The sequence below is a fragment of the Pleurodeles waltl genome, chromosome 1_1 (genome assembly GCF_031143425.1).
Source record: "Pleurodeles waltl isolate 20211129_DDA chromosome 1_1, aPleWal1.hap1.20221129, whole genome shotgun sequence".
NCBI classification, from domain to species: domain Eukaryota; kingdom Metazoa; phylum Chordata; class Amphibia; order Caudata; family Salamandridae; genus Pleurodeles; species Pleurodeles waltl.
In genome coordinates, this window is record NC_090436.1 from 307,067,702 (window position 1) to 307,086,406 (window position 18,705).

At 46.0% G+C, this 18,705-nt stretch overlaps 1 protein-coding gene across 1 annotated transcript in view; it reads left to right on the forward strand.

Moving 5' to 3' along the window:
* The first annotated feature begins 3,026 nt into the window (after positions 1-3,026).
* IL31RA (interleukin 31 receptor A) overlaps positions 3,027-18,705 on the forward strand; it is a 1,545,596-nt gene continuing 1,529,917 nt past the window's right edge. Inside the window, exon 1 of the mRNA XM_069222232.1 lies at positions 3,027-3,138. The gene's annotated coding sequence lies outside the window, so the exon portion shown is untranslated. The remainder of the gene's footprint in view (positions 3,139-18,705) is intronic.

Below are 18,705 nucleotides of genomic sequence, written 5' to 3' on the forward strand. Positions count from 1 at the left end.
AACTGAAAAAGAAAAATATTGAAATTGAGGTGAAAAAAACAGCAATTTTTCTCTATGTTTTACTCTGTAACTTTTTCCTGCAATGTCAGATTTTTTAAAGCAATATACTGTTACGTCTGCTGGACTCTTCTGGTTGTGGGGATATATAGGGCTTGTAGGTTCTTCAAGAACCCTAGGTACCCAGAGCCAATAAATGAGCTGCACCCTGCAGTGCCTTTTCATTCTATACCGGGTACACAGCAATTAATTTGCTGAAATATAAAGAGTGAAAAATAGCTATCAAGAAAACCTTTGTATTTCCAAAATGGGCACAAGATAAGGTGTTGAGGAGCAGTGGTTATTTGCACATCTCTGAATTCCGGGGTGACCATAGTAGCATGTGAATTACAGGGCATTTCTCAAATAGGCGTCTTTTTTACACACTCTCTTACATTTGGAAGGACAAAATGTAGAGAAAGACAAGGGGCAATAACACTTGTTTTGCTATTCTATGTTCCCCCAAGTCTCCCGATAAAAATGATACCTCACTTGTGTGGGTAGGCCTAGCGCCCGCTACAGGAAATGCCCCAAAACACAACGAGGACACATCACATTTTTTGACAGAAAACAGAGATGTTTTTGCAAAGTGACTACCTGTAGATTTTGGCCTCTAGCTCAGCCGGCACCTAGGGAAACCTACCAAACCTGTGCATTTTTTAAAACTAGAGACCTAGGGGAATCCAGGATGGGGTGACTTGTGGGGCTCTGACCAGGTTCTGTTACCCAGAATCCTTTGCAAACTTCAAAATTTGTCTAAAAAAACACATTTTCCTCACATTTCGGTGACAGAAAGTTCTGGAATCTGAGAGGAGCCACAAATTTCCTTCCACCCAGCGTTCCCCCAAGTCTCCCGAGACAAATGATACCTCACTTGTGTGGGTAGGCCTAGCGCCCGTGACAGGAAATGCCCCAAAACACAACGTGGACACATCACATTTTTTTAAAGAAAACAGAGGTGTTTTTTGCAAAGTGACTACCTGTAGATTTTGGCCTCTAGCTCAGCCGGCACCTAGGGAAACCTACCAAACCTGTGCATTTTCGAAAACTAGAGACCTAGGGGAATCCAGGATGGGGTGACTTGTGTGGCTCTGACCAGGTTCTGTTACCCAGAATCCTTTGCAAACTTCTAAATTTGTCTAAAAAACAAGTTTTCCTCATATTTCGGTGACAGAAAGTTCTGGAATCTGAGAGGAGCCACAAATTTCCTTCCACCCAGCGTTCCCCCAAGTCTCCCGATAAAAATGATACCTCACTTGTGTGGGTAGGCCTAGCGCCCATGACAGGAAATGCCCCAAAACACAACGTGGACACATCACATTTTTTGAAAGAAAACAGAGGTGTTTTTGCAAAGTGCCTACCTGTAGATTTTGGCCTCTAGCTCAGGGAAACCTAGGGAAACCTACCAAACCTGTGCATTTTCGAAAATTAGAGACCGAGGGGAATCCAAGATGGGGTGACTTGTGGGGCTCTGACCAGGTTCTGTTACCCAGAATCCTTTGCAAACTTCAAAATTTGGCTAAAAAAAACACATTTTCCTCATATTTCGGTGACAGAAATTTCTCCAATCGGAGAGGAGCCACAAATTTCCTTCCACCCAGCGTTCCCCCAAGTCTCCAAATAAAAATGGTACCTCACTTGTGTGGGTAGGCCTAGTGCCCACAAAAGGAAATGGCCTAAAACACAACGTGGACACATCACATTTTTTCACAGAAAACAGTGGTGTTTTTTGCAGAGTGCCTACCTGTGGATTTTGGCCTCTATCTCAGCCGGCCCCAGGGGGGCAGAAATGGCCTAAAATAAATTTGCCCCCCACCCCCTCCCTACGGGGTCGCTCCCCTTGCGTGACATTGGCATCCCCGGTGCCTAGTGGTTTCTGCCCCCTGTGGGGGCAGATTGACCTAAAATAGGCCGATCTGCCCCCAATGGTCTAAATACAATTTGTCCCCCAGGGGAGCAACCCTTGCCTAACGGGTCGCTCCCCATCTCTAAAAAAACAAACAAAAAAAAAACCACAAAATAAAATTTGCCCTGGCGTCTAGAGGTTTCTTCCCCCCTGAGCTTCCAGCGCGATGGGAGGAGGCCCTGTGACAAATCAGCGTGCGCTTGCGCACTGACATCACGGGGGGGGGTTGGGGAGGAAGGGGAATGGCTTCCCCTTCCATCCCTGCCTTGGGGGGATGGGTGTACATGGGGGGAGCGCTAGCGCTCCCTAGTTCTCGGGTGTAGGACGAGGTGACCTTCTCCAAGGCACCCGGGAACCGGTGCCTTGGACGAGGTAACCTCGTCCAAGGCACCCTACGGGTTAAGGATTTTGGTCTCAAAATTTATATAAAAGTCTGAAGTATTTTTTTTATAAATTCTGGTCTTGAGTTTTTCATTGAGTGTGTGTGGTGCATGATTGGATTTATGAGTAGAATAAATGTTTAGCACATCTCCTGGATTAGCCCAACTGCTCGACCAGCTACCGTAAAAATTGGAGCATTAGGTGGTCTAATTTTTACCTCTGGAAACCAACGTGTGGTTGCCTGGATCCCCTGCATAGTGTGCATAGTTTTGCACACTAAATAGAGGGCCAGCCTCCTACAGGCTTGCTCAGTCGGTGCAGGGGGGGCGATTTGCCACAGGGGAAACGTGCCATACAAGTACTTTTTTTCAGTGTAAGCACACCAAAAAAGGTGTACTACTCACAATAATCAGATTTTGGCGGAGGCATAGCCCCTCTCTCAGTACTGCTTCTTAAAGCGTGTTTTCTTCTGTTGAGCACGTCATAAAGCCAGACCTATAATTAAAGGTTAAACAAAATAGAACCCTTTCTTACTACTAGCGTTAGTCCGTTTTAAAATAACGAGAGTTTCTGGTTACCGCTTCTTGCTGTTATTCTGAATCATTACTAGTGTTCCACATGACACGTTTGTCTGTCTGCTTGTTTCCTCTTCGCACAACCTGGTAACCCCCCATGTAAAAGCAGAAGCTGTACTGAGCAGTATGAATCGCACGGTGGATGCAACTGATGAGCACAGACCTTCTGCAGACCAAACGGTCCTACTGAAGATTAGAGCTGTGTCGTGAAACACATCTACATACTCCTTAAAGCGTGAGGTAAGTTTTACTTCAGACAGCTATATGTTTTTAACGTCAAAAAACGTGTGGGGCAATGCTTTTCTGCGAAAGCCATGAGCTTTAGAGCAGTTGTGTTGTAATGAGAAACCTTGAATGTTATTGTTTTTTTGTGACACTTATAAAAATGTTCCTGTTTTTGCAAACATGATCAAGGTAATTCGTGGCTGCCAAAATACCACCATTTCGGTGGAGAGCTCGTTTTCTATGATTGCCCTCGCACTGCTGTGCAATACTTCTTTCTAGCTGCAATACAGCGGCCGGCCAGCAGGAGCCACTTCATACTAAATCAGGTTAGTGCGATCTCACAGGGATGACTGAGAGAACAATCTAATTACAGCCACCGAAGAATCTTTACCTTTCATAGTGCCACACATTGTTTTCATCATTTCGTTATGTTTTGTTTGCATCCTTCTTTTGTAGATCCTTTGTCTCCATTTCTCTTCTCACGGTTTGATTTCAAACCATTTCATTTTTACAATTTCAAATTTTGAACGAATGTGAGAAACAACAAAAAGTCACTGCTCACTTATAATCTGATTGTATTTTGACAGTACGGTTTATACTTTAATGTTTTTTCTTTACCTTATAGCTTAATTCAATCTGAATGTGGATGTACAGATTTTGTCCCTTCATCTATTAGAGCTAAAAGTCCATACCAATGGCATATATTACGCATGACGTAACAAAACATTGTAAACTTGTAACGATTTTAAATATGGATTAAGCATTAATGTAAACTGCTTTATCAAATAATAACCATAATTAAACATTAATGTAAACTGCTTTGTCAAACAACTAATACCCATAATTCAAGAAGAGGTTTAAAAGGCCTCCTATTGATGTTATCAGTGTGTTACTACACATACTGAATAGATTTTTGTAGAATCCCCATATGTCAAGTGACATTCTAGTAAAACTGATAAATATATTTAATTCAATATGAATGTTTAAGTAGATATGAACTTACTTAGGCCCTCATTAGGACCCTGGCGGACGGCGGTATTTTGGAGAAAAGTACTGCCAACAGGCTGGCGGTACCTTTCCCCAAAATATGACATTGGTGGTTTGGCTCAAACCAAACCGTCAATGTACCACTCGGTCCACCAGGGTGGTAACAGCCACTGGGTTGGAGAGTTCAGTGTCCAGCAGGCGTCCGTCACTGTCCCACCCGCGGGATTATGACCCCGCCTACTGCCATGGTTTTCATGGCTTGCTTACCGCCACGAAATCCATGGCGGTAGGCACTGTCAGTGACAGGGAATCCCTTCCCTATCAGTGATATAGTTCTTCCCCTCCCCAGGTTTCCCCCCCCTACCCCCTCCCACTCCAGACCCCCCTCCATGGCATACACACACACGCACGTGCCATCAAACTCATTCATTCACCCACATACCCACATTCACCCACGCATGCATACACCCATTCACACACACATCAACACACACTGACATACATACAGGCACACACACATTCATACAACACAACATACACGCTCACTCACACTCATACGTGCACACACGCATTCCACACGCCACACACCCGCATACACACATGCACCAACATACACACACACCTCCACACACACAACACCCCCCTCCTCTGTCAGAGCACCCGACTTACCTGATTTCAGGGGGTCCTCTGGCAGGAGACGAGACGGGGCACAGCTGCCAGCAGCAGTGTCCGCCAACAGATCACCGCCAGGCCGTATCATGTGTCATGGTACGGTCTGCGGCGATCTACTGGAGTGGGGCTGCTTCTGGCAGCAGTGCCACCTTACTGTCATCAACCGCCATGGCTGCAGCCGGAATTCCGCCATCCTTCTGGCGGAATTCCAGCTACAGTCATAAAATGGCAGATGGGTGGTAGCCGCGGCGACGGTATTTTGGCGGCCGTCACCGCGACGGTATGCGGTCTATACCGCCATTGTTATAATGAGGGCTTTAATATGTTCAAGCTGAAAGGCTATACTACAGGCAGAATGGCTGCTATACATTTTGCATACATAACAAAATATTGTTAATTTGCTCTGACTTAAGTATGTACTTTAACCACAGGGTTGAAAGGCTGATATTTTATCAGTGTGTTACTACACCTACTGAATTGATGTTTGTGGAATCCCCATATCATAGAAGGGATTCTGCTGTGTACTTAGCTCACCCTTGGCCCAGATGGGGACTGTTTGTAGCGCCTGTGCATGGTACCCTAACAGGAGCACTGTGGGTTCTGTTTCGGAAGCCCAGGGCCTGGAAAAAGGATAGTGGAGGTAAAGACTGCCACCCCTAGACATGAGATATGGACTGCTGGCATTCCTGAGGGGTGAAGTGGGACTACACACACTGTAGGGAGGGGGCAGAAATTCTCACTGCACGTCAAAAGTCTCCTTGATTCCAGGAAGAGTTACTGGTCACTAGAGAATTGGCTCACTGTAAAGCAGTATGGTGGATCTGATAAGGTTGGCACTGTAGGACCAGAGAATCAGGATTATTTCAGTGGCTGCTAACAGGAAGGTGTGATCCTGGGTTTCTCCCTTAGCCTGTGTTGTGGATAAATTAAAATTGGAGCCACTTCTGCTGTGGCATTTTGCCCTTTGACAAAGGACCAGACAGTATAGTGGGCACCTGAAACAAGTTGTCCCCCACTACACGTATTTCAAAGGACCAGACACTAAAGCACATCTGTGTCTGGATATAGACTACAAAAGTGGAACCATGAGTCCCACAAGTAGTTAATTAGTGTAGACAAGATCACCTTGACTTCCAGCTGCTGCAACCAGGGCTGGGATGAGGGACCATCACCAAGAACTCATGGACACTTGCCTTGTGCCTGAAACATCAGCCTTCTGGCTGCCTGCCATACCAGTACACACTGTGAGGAGGAGGGGAGCCTGGAGGGAGCAGGGTGCAGAGGGAGGTCCTGACAAGTGGATACCGGTGTGAGGTGTCTGGTCCAGTTTGGACTGCTGTTGTGCGAGAGAGACGTCTCTTGTAGGAGGCTGGCCTGGCTTATAGTGGGTACCTTGTGGTACTTACACCTTGTGCCAGGTCCAGTTATCCCTTATTAGTAGAATAGAGGTGTTTCTAGCAGCTTAGGCTGTTAGAGGTAGCCATGGCAAAGCAGCTTAGGCTGAACTAGGAGACATGCAAAGCTCCTACTATACCACTTATATCATATAGCACAATATCATAAGAAAACACAATACTCAGAGTTACTAAAAATAAAGGTACTTTATTTTAGTGACAATATGCCAAAAGTGAGGATACCCTCAATTAGGAGGTAAGTAATATACACAAATTATATGTACACAAACCCAAAACAGGTAAGTAACAGTAAGAAAAGTAGTGCAAACAATGTAGAATCACAATAGGTAGACATAGGTCTAGGGGCAACACAAACCATATACTCCAAAAGAGGAATGCGAATAACGAATGGACCCCTGACCTATGGGAGACTGTAGAGGGTCGCTGGGACTGTGAGAAAACAGTAAGGGTGTCCAAAATACCCCACCCCAAGACCCTGAAAATTAGGAGTAAAGTTACCCTACTACCCCAGAAAGACACAATAATCGTGATATGGGAGTCTGCAAGAACCACGAGCACCAGCAAAACAGTGAAGACGGATTCCTGGACCTGAGGACCCGTAAAGGAAGGGGACCAAGTCCAAGAGTCACAAAAGTGTCCGGGGGGGCAGGAGCCTACTAAACCCCGGATGAAGGTGCAAAAGGGCTGCCTCTGGGTGGAAGAAGCCAAAGATTCTGAAACAACAAAAAGGGCTAGGAACTTCTCCATTGGATGTAAGATGTCCCACAGTGTGCTGGAGGTTGCAGAAGTATTTCCAGGCAGAAATACTGCAAACAAGCCTTGCTAGCTGCAAGAGTTGTGGTTGAGGATTTTGGGTGCTGCTGGGGACCAGGAAGGACTAGGATGTTGCCCCTTGGAGGAGGAGACAGAGGGGGCACTCAGCAACTCAGAGAGCACCTGCAGAAGCAGGCAGCACCCGCAGAAGTACCGTAGCAGGCACTTAGAAGATCTGAGGACAGCGGTCGACTCAGAGTCACAAAGGAATGTCCCACGACGTCAGAGTCCAACTCAGCAAGTTGGGCAATACAGGACAGAGTGCTGGGGACCCAGGCTAGGATGTGCACAAAGGAAGTCCTAGAAAAGTGCACAGAAGCCGGAGCAGCTGCAAATCACGCAGTACACAGGTTTGCTGTCTGGCGTGGGGAGGCACGGACTTACCTCTACCAAATTTGGACAGAAGGGCCACTGGACTGTGGGAGACAATTGGACCCAGCTCCTGTGTTCCAGGGACCATGCTCGTCAGGATGAGAGTGGGCCCAGTGGACCAGTAATGCAGTAATTTGGTGCCTGCATTGGCAGGGGGAAGATTCAGTTGACCCACGGGAGATTTCTTCTTGGCTTCCAGTGCAGGGTGAAGGCAGACAGCTCTCAGAGCATGCACCACCAGGAAATAGTCGAGAAAGCCGGCAGGATGAGGCGCTACAATGTTGCTGGTAGTCGTCTTGCTATTTTGTTGCGGTTTTGCAGGCGTCCTGGAGCAGTCAGCGGTCGATCCTTGGCAGAAGTCGAAGGGGGAAGTGCAGAGGAACTCTGGTGAGCTCTTGCATTTGTTATCTGAGGAATGGCCCAGAGGAGAGACCCTAAGTAGCCCATAAAGGAGGTTTGGCTACCAAGAAAGGAGGCTTGGCTACTAAGAGAGGTAAGCACCTATCAGGAGGGGTCTCCGACATCACCTGCTGGCACTGGCCACTCAGAGCTGTCCAGTGTGCCCCCAACACCTCTGTTTCCAAGATGGCAGAGGTCTGGGACACACTGGAGGAGCTCTGGGCACCTCCCCTGGGTGGTACTGGTCAGGGGAGTGGTCACTCCCCTTTCCTTTGTCTAGTTTCGTGCCAGAGCAGGGGCTGGGGGATCCCTGAACCAGTGTAGACTGGCTTATGCAGAGATGGGCAAAAGCATTTCCAGAGGCTGGGGGAGGCTACTCCTCCCCAGTCCTTCACACCTATTTCCAAAGGGAGAGGGTGTAACACCCTCTCTCAGAGGAAATCCTTTGTTCTGCCTTCCTGGGCCAGAGCTGCCTGGACCCCAGGAGGGCAGAAACCTGTCTGAGGGGTTGGCAGCAGCAGCAGCTGCAGTGGAGACCCCAGAAAGGCAGTTTGGCAGTACCCGGGTTCTGTGCTACAGACCCGGGGGATCATGGAATTGTCTCCCCAATACCAGAATGGTATTGGGGTGACAATTCTATAATCTTAGACATGTAACATGACCATGTTTGGAGTTACCATTGTGACGCTATACATAGGTAGTGACCTATGTATAGTGCACGCGTGTAATGGTGTCCCCGCACTCACAAAGTCCGGGGAATTTGCCCTGAACGTTGTGGGTGCACTTTGGCTAGTGCCAGGGTGCCCACACACTAAGTAACTTAGCACCCAACCTTCACCAGGTGAAGGTTAGACATATAGGTGACTTATAAGTTACTTATGTGCAGTGGTAAATGGCTGTGAAATAACATGGACGTTATTTCACGCAGGCTGCAGTGGCAGGCCTGTGTAAGAATTGTCAGAGCTCCCTATGGGCGGCAAAAGAAATGCTGCAGACCATAGGGATCTTCTGGAACCCCAATACCCTGGGTACCTCAGTACCATATACAAGGGAATTATATGGGTGTACCAGTATGCCAATGTGAATTGGTCAATTTAGTCACTAGCCTGTAGTGACAAATTTGGAAAGCAGAGAGAGTATAAACACTGAGGTTCTGGTTAGAAGAGCCTCAGTGATACAGTTAGGCACCACACAGGGAACACATATAGGGCACATACTATGAGCACTGGGGCCCTGCCTGGCAGGGTCCCAGTGACACAAGGACTAAAACAACATGCATACAGTGAAATATGGGGGTAACATGCCAGGCAAGATGGTACTTTCCTACAGCATTATTTCATGTACTGTAGTATATTGTGTCTGTGTAATAAATACTTCTTACCAAAAGTATTGGACTAGACAACCATATTATTGGCGCCACTGTAGTTTGAGTCTAGCACCTTTGCTTACCTTGTTCTTACATCCCCCCAGAGAGCACTGGATTATGCAGCCTGTCCTACCACTGAGAGTTATGTGCTGAAGAGAGAGTATTTGGCCCAGTTGTTGAGGACCCATAATATCAGGCCCCAGGACATCATTAATAAAAGGTGTCAAGGGGTGCAAGTCTGTTTTTTGTCTCACACGAAGTCTGTACATGTAAATAACGGTGAACACTGGATTGAGAGTAGACCTTAGCACCATGTCTGTAAGTCATGCAAATCTGTCCGGTGGTGGGCTCCCAGGAGCGGGGACAGGGAGGACATTCATTAGGGCTCAATTTGAAAGACTGGGTGAAAGGGAAAAGGTTGTTATAGACTCTGGTGGATAGGAAACCATATAATGAATGTGGGAAACTGGCACTCTGTTCCAATACCCCCCCCCCTCTGTGTTTTGCCTGGTTTCTGGATGCAACATGAACTGGAGTGCACTGCGTTCCTGAACACAAGGTTCCCAGTGCCACTGTTCTTTCCCTACAAATTGCAAAGGTATTAATTCAATTGGCAACACCTTTAGCTTCCACTATAAACCCTTGGTAAATGGTACTTAGGTACCTAGGGAATGGGGTAGTAAGGGTAGGCCCCTGAGTGCAACAACACTGATTGTGCCACTCTCTAGGGTCATCCATCAAGATGCACCCAGAATTGCCATTGCAGGCCGAGTGTCCTGGTGCAATCCTAAAACGCAAACTCGCATGGCACATAGCCTGTGTGCCCGTTCGCTGCACATTGGATGAAATATAAGTAAGTCACCCCTCTGGCAGGCCTTCAAAGGCCTTCCAGCCCTAAGGCAGGGTGCACAATGCTGTATGTGAGGGCATAGCTGTATGAGCAGTATGCCCCCACTGTGTCCTTGCCAAACCTGGGACATAGTAAGTGAACAGAGATGCATTTGCTGGACACTGGTCAGTACAAGTTTCACAGCCACATGATGGCCACTCTGCACCCTTGGTTGTTTGGTATCAAACAACTCAAAATTATAACTCCAAACTGGTACCACTATTGGATTTATTACAAAATGTACCCAGGGGTCACATTAGAGGTGGCCCTTGCAAGAGCTAACTACCCTGGAATGGTTGCTGGCCAGTCCCACCCAGCCTGCCACCTCCAGACACAAATCTGAGCCTCTGGGGTGAGAGATCCTGTTCTATGGGATTCAGAACAAAGCCCTTCCTGGGTGGAAGTGCTAACACCCCCTCTCTCAGGAATGTGCACTGCCCTGCTGGTGAGCTTCAAAGGGCTTACCGCCCTTGAAACTCGACCCCAGGCCTGCGGCTAGCAGCAGACGGCCACCCCTGTTGCAATCCCCCACTTTTGGCAGGAGCAACAATGGGAAAACCAGACAAAGGGCAGAAGGGGTAGCCATACCTGGCTTGCACCAACCCCATGGTGTTGCATGCGAGGTGACCTCTCCATTTCATTTTTCTCCATCTTGGATGGAAGGAAAATAGCCAATCAGGTGTAGGGAAGTGATCTCTGTCTTCAGGAAGTTGTCACTTAGTGGGTGTAGCCACCCTAAGGTAGATGACCCATTGGACACTACCCCCTAAAATGGCCCACTAAATACAGTATTTAGTGGGCATTGCTAGACCAAGAAATCAGATTCAAAGGACACATGAAAACCAGCAACAGAGAAGTCCCAAGGCATGAGAACAGAAGATCTACTGCACAAAGAAAAGGCTCTAAAACCCTTCCTGCTGCAACCAGGACTCGACAATCGCCATTGAGGGGCTGCTTGGACACTGGAAGGACTCTAGAAACCCACAGAGGACCTCCACTCTTCATAAATCACCATAGAACTTCCCACAGAGTGAACGCATCACTTTGCAGCACCAAAGAACTAGTGAAGTGAGGTCCACTTCACTGATCGGCTGCTGACCGCCGAACCAGATGCCACAGCCAGACTAAACTCTGCCCAACAGACAGTGAGGACAAACCCTGCAACTGTGCCAAGTTTGGTGCCACAGTGCCCTCCAGCAGCTGTACCTCACCATTACCCTGGGTAGTAGTCACCTCATGTCGAACACCAACAAAAATAGCCTGCACCTGACTGTAAAAGAACCAGGAGGAAGCTCCAGTTGCAGGACCTTTTCCAAGTGGTCCCCTGCAGAGGCCAGGCACCAGCTCCAAAGACCACTTACAGCTGCTCTCCGCTGGAACCAGGAGCCGCCCCAACTTCTGTAGCTGACCTATAGTGGCCGTCTACGATCTCGACTTACCTGCAAAAGGAAAACTTGGTAATTGCACTTCCTGATTTTATATGCATTTTTAAAGGTGATCCACCATTGATTCCTATGGTCCATAATAACGCACAAAAATACTAATTTTAATAAACGTTAAAAAAAATCATCTAAAAAAGTACTTACCCAGTCTCTATGATCTTGTCCTTGAAATCTTTATAAAAATCTGAAGTATTTTTATAAATTGGTCTCAAGTGTCTTACTATATTGATACTGTTAGTGCAACAAATGTGTTGCACTTCTCCAAGATTAGCCTAACTGCTCAACCAAGCTACCACAAAAATGAGAGCATTAGGTGGTCTAGTGTTTACCCCTGTAAACCTATGTGTTTGCCTGGCCCCCTGCACAGTGTTCCTAGTTTTGCACACTACACAGAGGGCAGGCCTCCTACAATGAACACAGGAGGAGGGCACTGTGGAGTCAGGCTTTTGTGTTATCTTACCACAGATTTATCACAGAGTGTCTCGTAAATGCAAAAGAATCAAGAACCCACATTCAAGATATCAAAATTTTTGTGATTTTTCTGATCACGTTCAATCAATATTACGTTGAATCCGCGTGTTCAGTTTAAGTGCATTTATTGGTCCCATACACAGAGATTTTTTCAGGGAATATAAGAAGAAACAGGCGACACGTGTTTCGCCCCCTTGTGGTGTGTTCACCTGGGGCATTTTCAAGGCTGCTAATAATGAGAGGTGATCAGAGTAGTACTACTATCAAGATTAATAGGTTAGAGTATTAGTGAAAACCCTATGGAAGTACCGCCCATTGGTGTAAATTGAAAAGTGTACGGAGGAGGGAAAAAAAACATTGAGTAGTGAACATATCCAGGTAATAGTCCCGTAGTCTAGCCCAAAGTTGTGAAAAGGTTGATGAATGAAAATTTGTGACTGTTGATATCAGAGATGCATGCTCATTAACTTGTAACGTTGGTGAAAAAGTACAATATGAAGATAAAAGTTTGATTTTAAATTTCTGTTTAAAATTCAAAATTCTGAGTGAGATTAGTGCTGGCACTGTGAAACTTAGAGTAGCTAACACAGTATTTTGTATAATAATCAAAAATTATTAAAGATATATCATAATGATTATGGTCAAAGAAGGTCGTACCATTGTTTGTTGTTCATCTGAGAAAATCCATTTCTAAATGCAGATGGTCTAGGTGGAAGCAAGGGGTAAGATAAATATACTATACACATTTGCCTGATTGTTAATGGAGTACACATATACAGAACATATGAAGCAGGACCTAGTAGTAGAAAGGTTGTAGATACATGTCCTTAGACATTTCTATAGAAATCAACAATTTTGACCGAACTAGCAAGATGAAAACATAGATGAATATACTACAAATTAGCAAGTTACCCAATGGAAATTCAGAAAGTTGTTGATATTATCCAGCAAAGTATAACCCCTAGATAAAGTGTTCAAAATCCTATAATAACATAACTAGTCAAAAGCAAAGAACATTGTTCAACAAAAACAGAAAAATGCATAATGCAAGAAATCTAGAGGGTCACTTCCTATCAGATTGAAAAATTATGTGTCTCATATGTGGCTTGCCAGATGGCATGTAAAGAGAAAAATATACAGTCTGTGGGGGGAAGACATGCCAAGTCGAAAGTAGTTCCCCGTGGTCAACAGTGTCTGGTACTATGATAATAGAGGTTACATAAATCGTGTTTAGCAAGTATGTTACGTTTTTGTCAATTGCCCTAATTATGCAATCGGATGTTACAAAGGAGGTCAAAAGGAATAGTCAGAACGACCATATAAATGTGTTGTTAATTGTACCATGGGACATATCCCTTACCTTGTTTATGACGAAAAAGTCCTCAGTCTGATCCTAAGATCATCGTCACAGCATTCTAAGCGGACGCCATGTTAGGTTAGGAAATCGCCCATTTGAGCCCTTCTACTATTTATATGGTACCAGTGAAGAATTAATACAGTCCTACTTTTATTCCCATGCCGTATTAGGTGAGGGAGCGGCTTCGCAAGTCTCTCAACTCTTTTAGTTGTGAGGCTAATGTGAACGGAGTCCTTCTTCTGTGTCCATGATTTTACATCAGACTAGGAAAGAAAAATATAATAATGGCGTCGGCCATATTTGTCAGGCATTGTACATGGTTGAGTGCTAATCTAAACGGATTAAAAGTATGAACATAGCATAGGTTACCCTTTGTTTAATATTATTAATGGGATATGAACATGATCAGTCCTTCTTTTCGATTTCTGACCCCAAACGGAAGGGCGACTGAAATGTTAACTAAGTCCCTTTTCTGTATTTATGAATCCACATCGGACTTGTCAAAAAATATTGCAAACATGTATATATAGGTATGGAAACAGAAGATATTAATTGGTCATAAATTGATCATTATATATGTGGAAACATTATGGGCCTGATTACAACTTTGGAGGAGGTGTTAATCTGTCCCAAAAGTGACGGTAAAGTGACGGATTTACCACCAGCCGTATTACGAGTCCATTATATCCTATGGAACTCGTAATACGGCTGGTGGTATATCCGTCACATTTGGGACAGATTAACACCTCCTCCAAAGTTGTAATCAGGCCCTATATGTTATAAGCTAAGGCTAAACGACATGATACCAAAACCATATGGATATAAGTCGGGAAAAGAAAGAAAACTGAGGTTAAGCGGGATAATAGCCTGACTGTTTGAAAATTGTATAAATACTAAAGGGTGTTTGGCGATAGAGTTATCATCGTATATCCAGACAGATCACATATGGTGCTCACAGTCTAAATTACCAAGGTACTAGGATTTTTTAAAGCTTGATCAAACCAACAGAACACAAACATATAAATATAATTATCGACACTAGAAATTTCAGGTGTAGTTCATTGGTGAAGCCAGTAATGCCATTCTGGGTCCTTGTTGAGGCCTTGTTGTACAGTATCGAAACAAATAATACGTTTACTTTCATTCTGTCGCAGTTGGAGTTCAAGGTTACCTCCCGAGGGTGTTGTTTGCGTTGCATTAGGCCACAGAATGCAAAGGAACGTGTATGTGGATGACATTTGACAAAATGTTCAACCTATGGGAATTTTGTGTCATCCTTCTGGATGTTGCGATAGTGTTCCTGTATTTGTATTTTAAGTGCTCTAGTTGTACTTCCTATGTAGGCCTTATTACAGGGGCAAGTGATAAAATAGATTATGTTGATACTCTCACAGTTAATAAAATTACGTATCACAAATGGTTGATCATTGACCAGAATTCTTTTGGATTCTGTCAAACCAAGTTTACAAATGGAACACTTTGTGCAAGTATAGAAGCCAGATGGGGGTTGCATAAGGCTTCGAGTAAGTGGATTTTCTTGATAGAAGGAGGAACATAATTTATCACGGAGATTAGGGGCTCTTTTAAAGTCGATCTGTGATAAGTAAGAAATGTCTTGAGTGATGGAAGGATTCTTGTGAAGTATGTACCAATGTTTGCGGTGTAATTTTCAAATGTATTGTTGACCATTGTGAAAATGTATAATAAAACGAATGGGAATCCTCTGAGTGATTGGTTTGGTCTTGTTAAGGATTATATTACAATCTGTTTAGGCAAAGTGTTCCATAGTGTTTTTTAGGCTGGAAGTATTATATCCTCTAGTGGAGAGTCGTTCAGAAATTTCAGAGGGTATTGTCTCATAGTCAACTTTGTTGCTAGATGTAGGAAGTTGGCTCTGTTTATACTATTTCAAAGTAAGAAATAGTGTGCACAGAGTCCAAGGGTTCCCCTTAGAGGTAAGATAGTGGCAAAAGTAGAAAATTCTAATGCTCTATTTTGTGGTAGTGTGGTCGAGCAGTAGGCTTATCAGAGGGTAGTGTTAAGCATTTGTTGTACACACACGGCAATAAATGAGAAACAAACACTCAAAGACTTGCTCTAGGCCAATAGGTTTTTATATTGAAAAATATATTTTCTTAGTTTATTTTAAGAACCACAGGTTCAATATTTACATCAAACACTTTAAATGTAAGGTACTTCACTTAGATATTTTAGGAACTTTGAATGAAAACAATATCATGTACAGTCTTAGTTAAAATGGCAATAAGCTATTTTAAAAGTGGACACAGTGCAAAAATCAACAGTTCCTGGGGGAGGTAAGTAAAGGTTAGTTTTGGAGGTAAGTAAAACACTTACAAGTCTTAGTCCTGGGCATAGGCGGCCCACCGTTGGGGGTTCAAGGCAACCCCAAAGTTACCACACCAGCAGCTCAGGGCCGGTCAGGTGCAGAGGTCAAAGAGGTGCCCCAAAACACGTAGGCGCCTATGGAGAACAGGGGTGCCCCGGTTCCAGTCTGCCAGCAGGGAAGTACCCGCATCCTCGGGGGGCGGACCAGGGGGGGTTTGTAGGGCACCGGGGACATGAGAAGGCACACAAAGTACACCCTCAGCGGCACAGGAGCGGCCGGGTGCAGTGAGCAAAGCAGGCGTCGGGTTTTAGATTGAGAACAATGGAGGGACCCGGGGGTCACTCTAGCGTTGCAGGCAGGCACAGGGGGGCTTCTCAGGACAGCCACCACCTGGGCTAGGCAGAGGGTCGCCTGGGGGTCACTCTTGCACTGCAGTTTGGTTCCTTCAGGACCTGGGGGCTGCGGGTGCAGTGTTGGTTCCAGGCGTCGGGTCCCTTGTTACAGGCAGTCACTGTCAGGGGGAGCCTCTGGATTCTCTCTGCAGGCGTCGCTGTGTGGGCTCAGTGGGGTTGTCTCTGGTTACTCACAGGCTCGCAGTCACCAGGGAGTCCTCCCTGAGGTGTTGGTTTTCTGCAGGTCGAGCCGGGGGCGTCAGGTGCAGAGTGTGAAGTGTCACGCTTCCGGCAGGAAACGTGAAGTCTTTGGAAGTTGCTTCTTTGTTGCCAAGAAGTAGCTGGTTTTGAACAGGGCCTCTGTTCACGGGTGTTTCTTGGTCTTGTAGTCCAGGGCAGTCCTCTGAGCCTTCAGAGATTGCTAGTCCCTGTCGGATGCGTTGCTGGAGCAAGTTTTCGAAGTTGGAGACAGGCCGGTAGGGCTGGGGCCCAATCAGTTGTCGTCTTCCTCCTTCTCTGCAGGCTTGTAGGTCAGCAGTCCTTCTTTCTTCAGGTTGCAGGAATCTGATTTCCTGGGATCTGGGGTGCCCCTAAATACTGAATTTAGGGGTGTGTTTAGGTCTGAGAGGGCTGTAGCCAATGGCTACTGTCCATGAGGGTGGCTACACACTCTTTGTGCCTCCTCCCTGTGGGGAGGGGGGCACATCCCTAATCCTATTGGAGGGATCCTCCAAAACCAAGATGGAGAATTTCTAAAGGCAGGGGTCACCTCAGCACAGGGCACCTTAGAGCTGTCCTGACTGGTGGCTGACTCCTCCTTGTTTTTCTCATGATCTCCCCTGGACTTGCCGCCAAAAGTGGGGGCTGTGTCCAGGGGGCGGGCATTCTCACTAGCTGGAGTGCCCTGGGGCATTGTAACACAAAGCTTGAGCCTTTGAGGCTCAGTGCTAGGTGTTGCAGTTCCTGCAGGGGGGAGGTGTTAAGCATCTCCGCCCAGTGCAGGCTTTGTTTCTGGCCTCAGAGAGCACAAAGGATCTCACCCCAGGGGGTCAGAAACTCGTCTCTCAGCAGCAGGCTGGCACAGACCAGTAAGTCCTCAACTGAAGGATTGGGTAAAATACAGGGGGCATCTCTTAGATGCCCTCTGTGTGCGTTTTATTAATAAATCCAACACTGGCATCAGTGTGGGTTGATTATTCTGAGAAGTTTGATACCAAACTTCCCAGTATTCAGTGTAGCCATTATGGAGCTGTGGAGTTCGTTTTTGACAAGCTCCCAGACCATATACTTAATATGGCCACACTGTACTTACAATGTCTAAGAATAGACTTAGGGCCAGATGTATGAAAAAGGCCTTTTGCGAATCGGAAATAGCGATTTTTAAGTAATCACTATTTCTGATTCGCAAAATGCAATGTATCACATTTGCAATTCGGTAATAGCAATTTCTTAAAAATTGCAAATGCTATTACCGAATCGCAAATTGCGATACCGGCCCCCATTCGCACCTATGGGCCTGTAGGCCCATATTTGCGAATTTTTTGCATTTCCAAAATTGGGAATTCCAAAAGGGTATCTGTGCTTTACACGTACATTTTTAAAATGCATTTTAAATGCATTTTTAAAATTTGCACATGGTTACCACCATGTTCAACTTGGTGGTAAATAGCGATTCCTTAATGCCCAAATTACATTAAGGAATTGCTTGTTACATGTGCTTTAGAAATCACAAATAAGGATTCCTTATTTGCGATTTCTTATTTAGAGAGTCACAATTTGCGACTCTCTAAACAGGGTGTCAATTTTAAAGAATAGCTATTTCAGCGATTCCTTAAAATTGCATTCAGAATGCCTTTGATACATTCTGAAATGGCTTTTTGCATTCACAAACGGGCATTCGCACCATTTACGAATGCAAAAAGCTTTGATACATCTGGTCCTTAGACACTGTAGGGGCATATTGCTCATGCAGCTATGCCCTCACCTGTGCTATAGTGCACCCTGCCTTAGGGCCGTAAGGCCTGCTAGAGGGGTGACTTACCTATGCCACAGGCAGTATTTTGTAGGCATGGCATCCTGAGGGGGACGCCATGTCGACTTTGCCTTTTTCTCCCCACCAACACACATAGGGGGTCATTCTGACCTTGGCGGTCTTTTCGCAAGACCGCCGAGTTACCGCCGCGGTGAAGACCGCCGACCGCGGCGGTATGCCGCTGTGCGCATTCTGACCGCTGGGAGCGTTCCGCCGGAAAACCGCCAGCAGCCACACTGGCGGTCGGCGGGAAAGTGGAGACTGGTCAACCTCCACCGCCACGCCAGCAGAACACCGCCCACAGAATTACGACCCACATTTCTGTGTGGCGGTCTTCTGTTGGCGGTCTTCTGTTGGCGGTCACCTCCCCATGGCTCCTGTCGCCTCCCGGAGGACCAACGCACAAGGTAAGTTGATCGTCCGTGAGGGGAGGGGGTGGGGGGGTGTTGTGTGATGTGTGCGTGCATGGGGGTGTGCGTGTGAGTGTGTAGAGGGGGTGTGTGAGTGCGTGCATGCGGGCGGGGAGTGCTGCTGTGCCTATGGGCAATGTGTGTAGTTCGGCGGGTGCGCATGTCGGCATGTATGTGTGCGGGTATGTGTCCCCGTTGTGTATGTGTGTGTGTAGGGG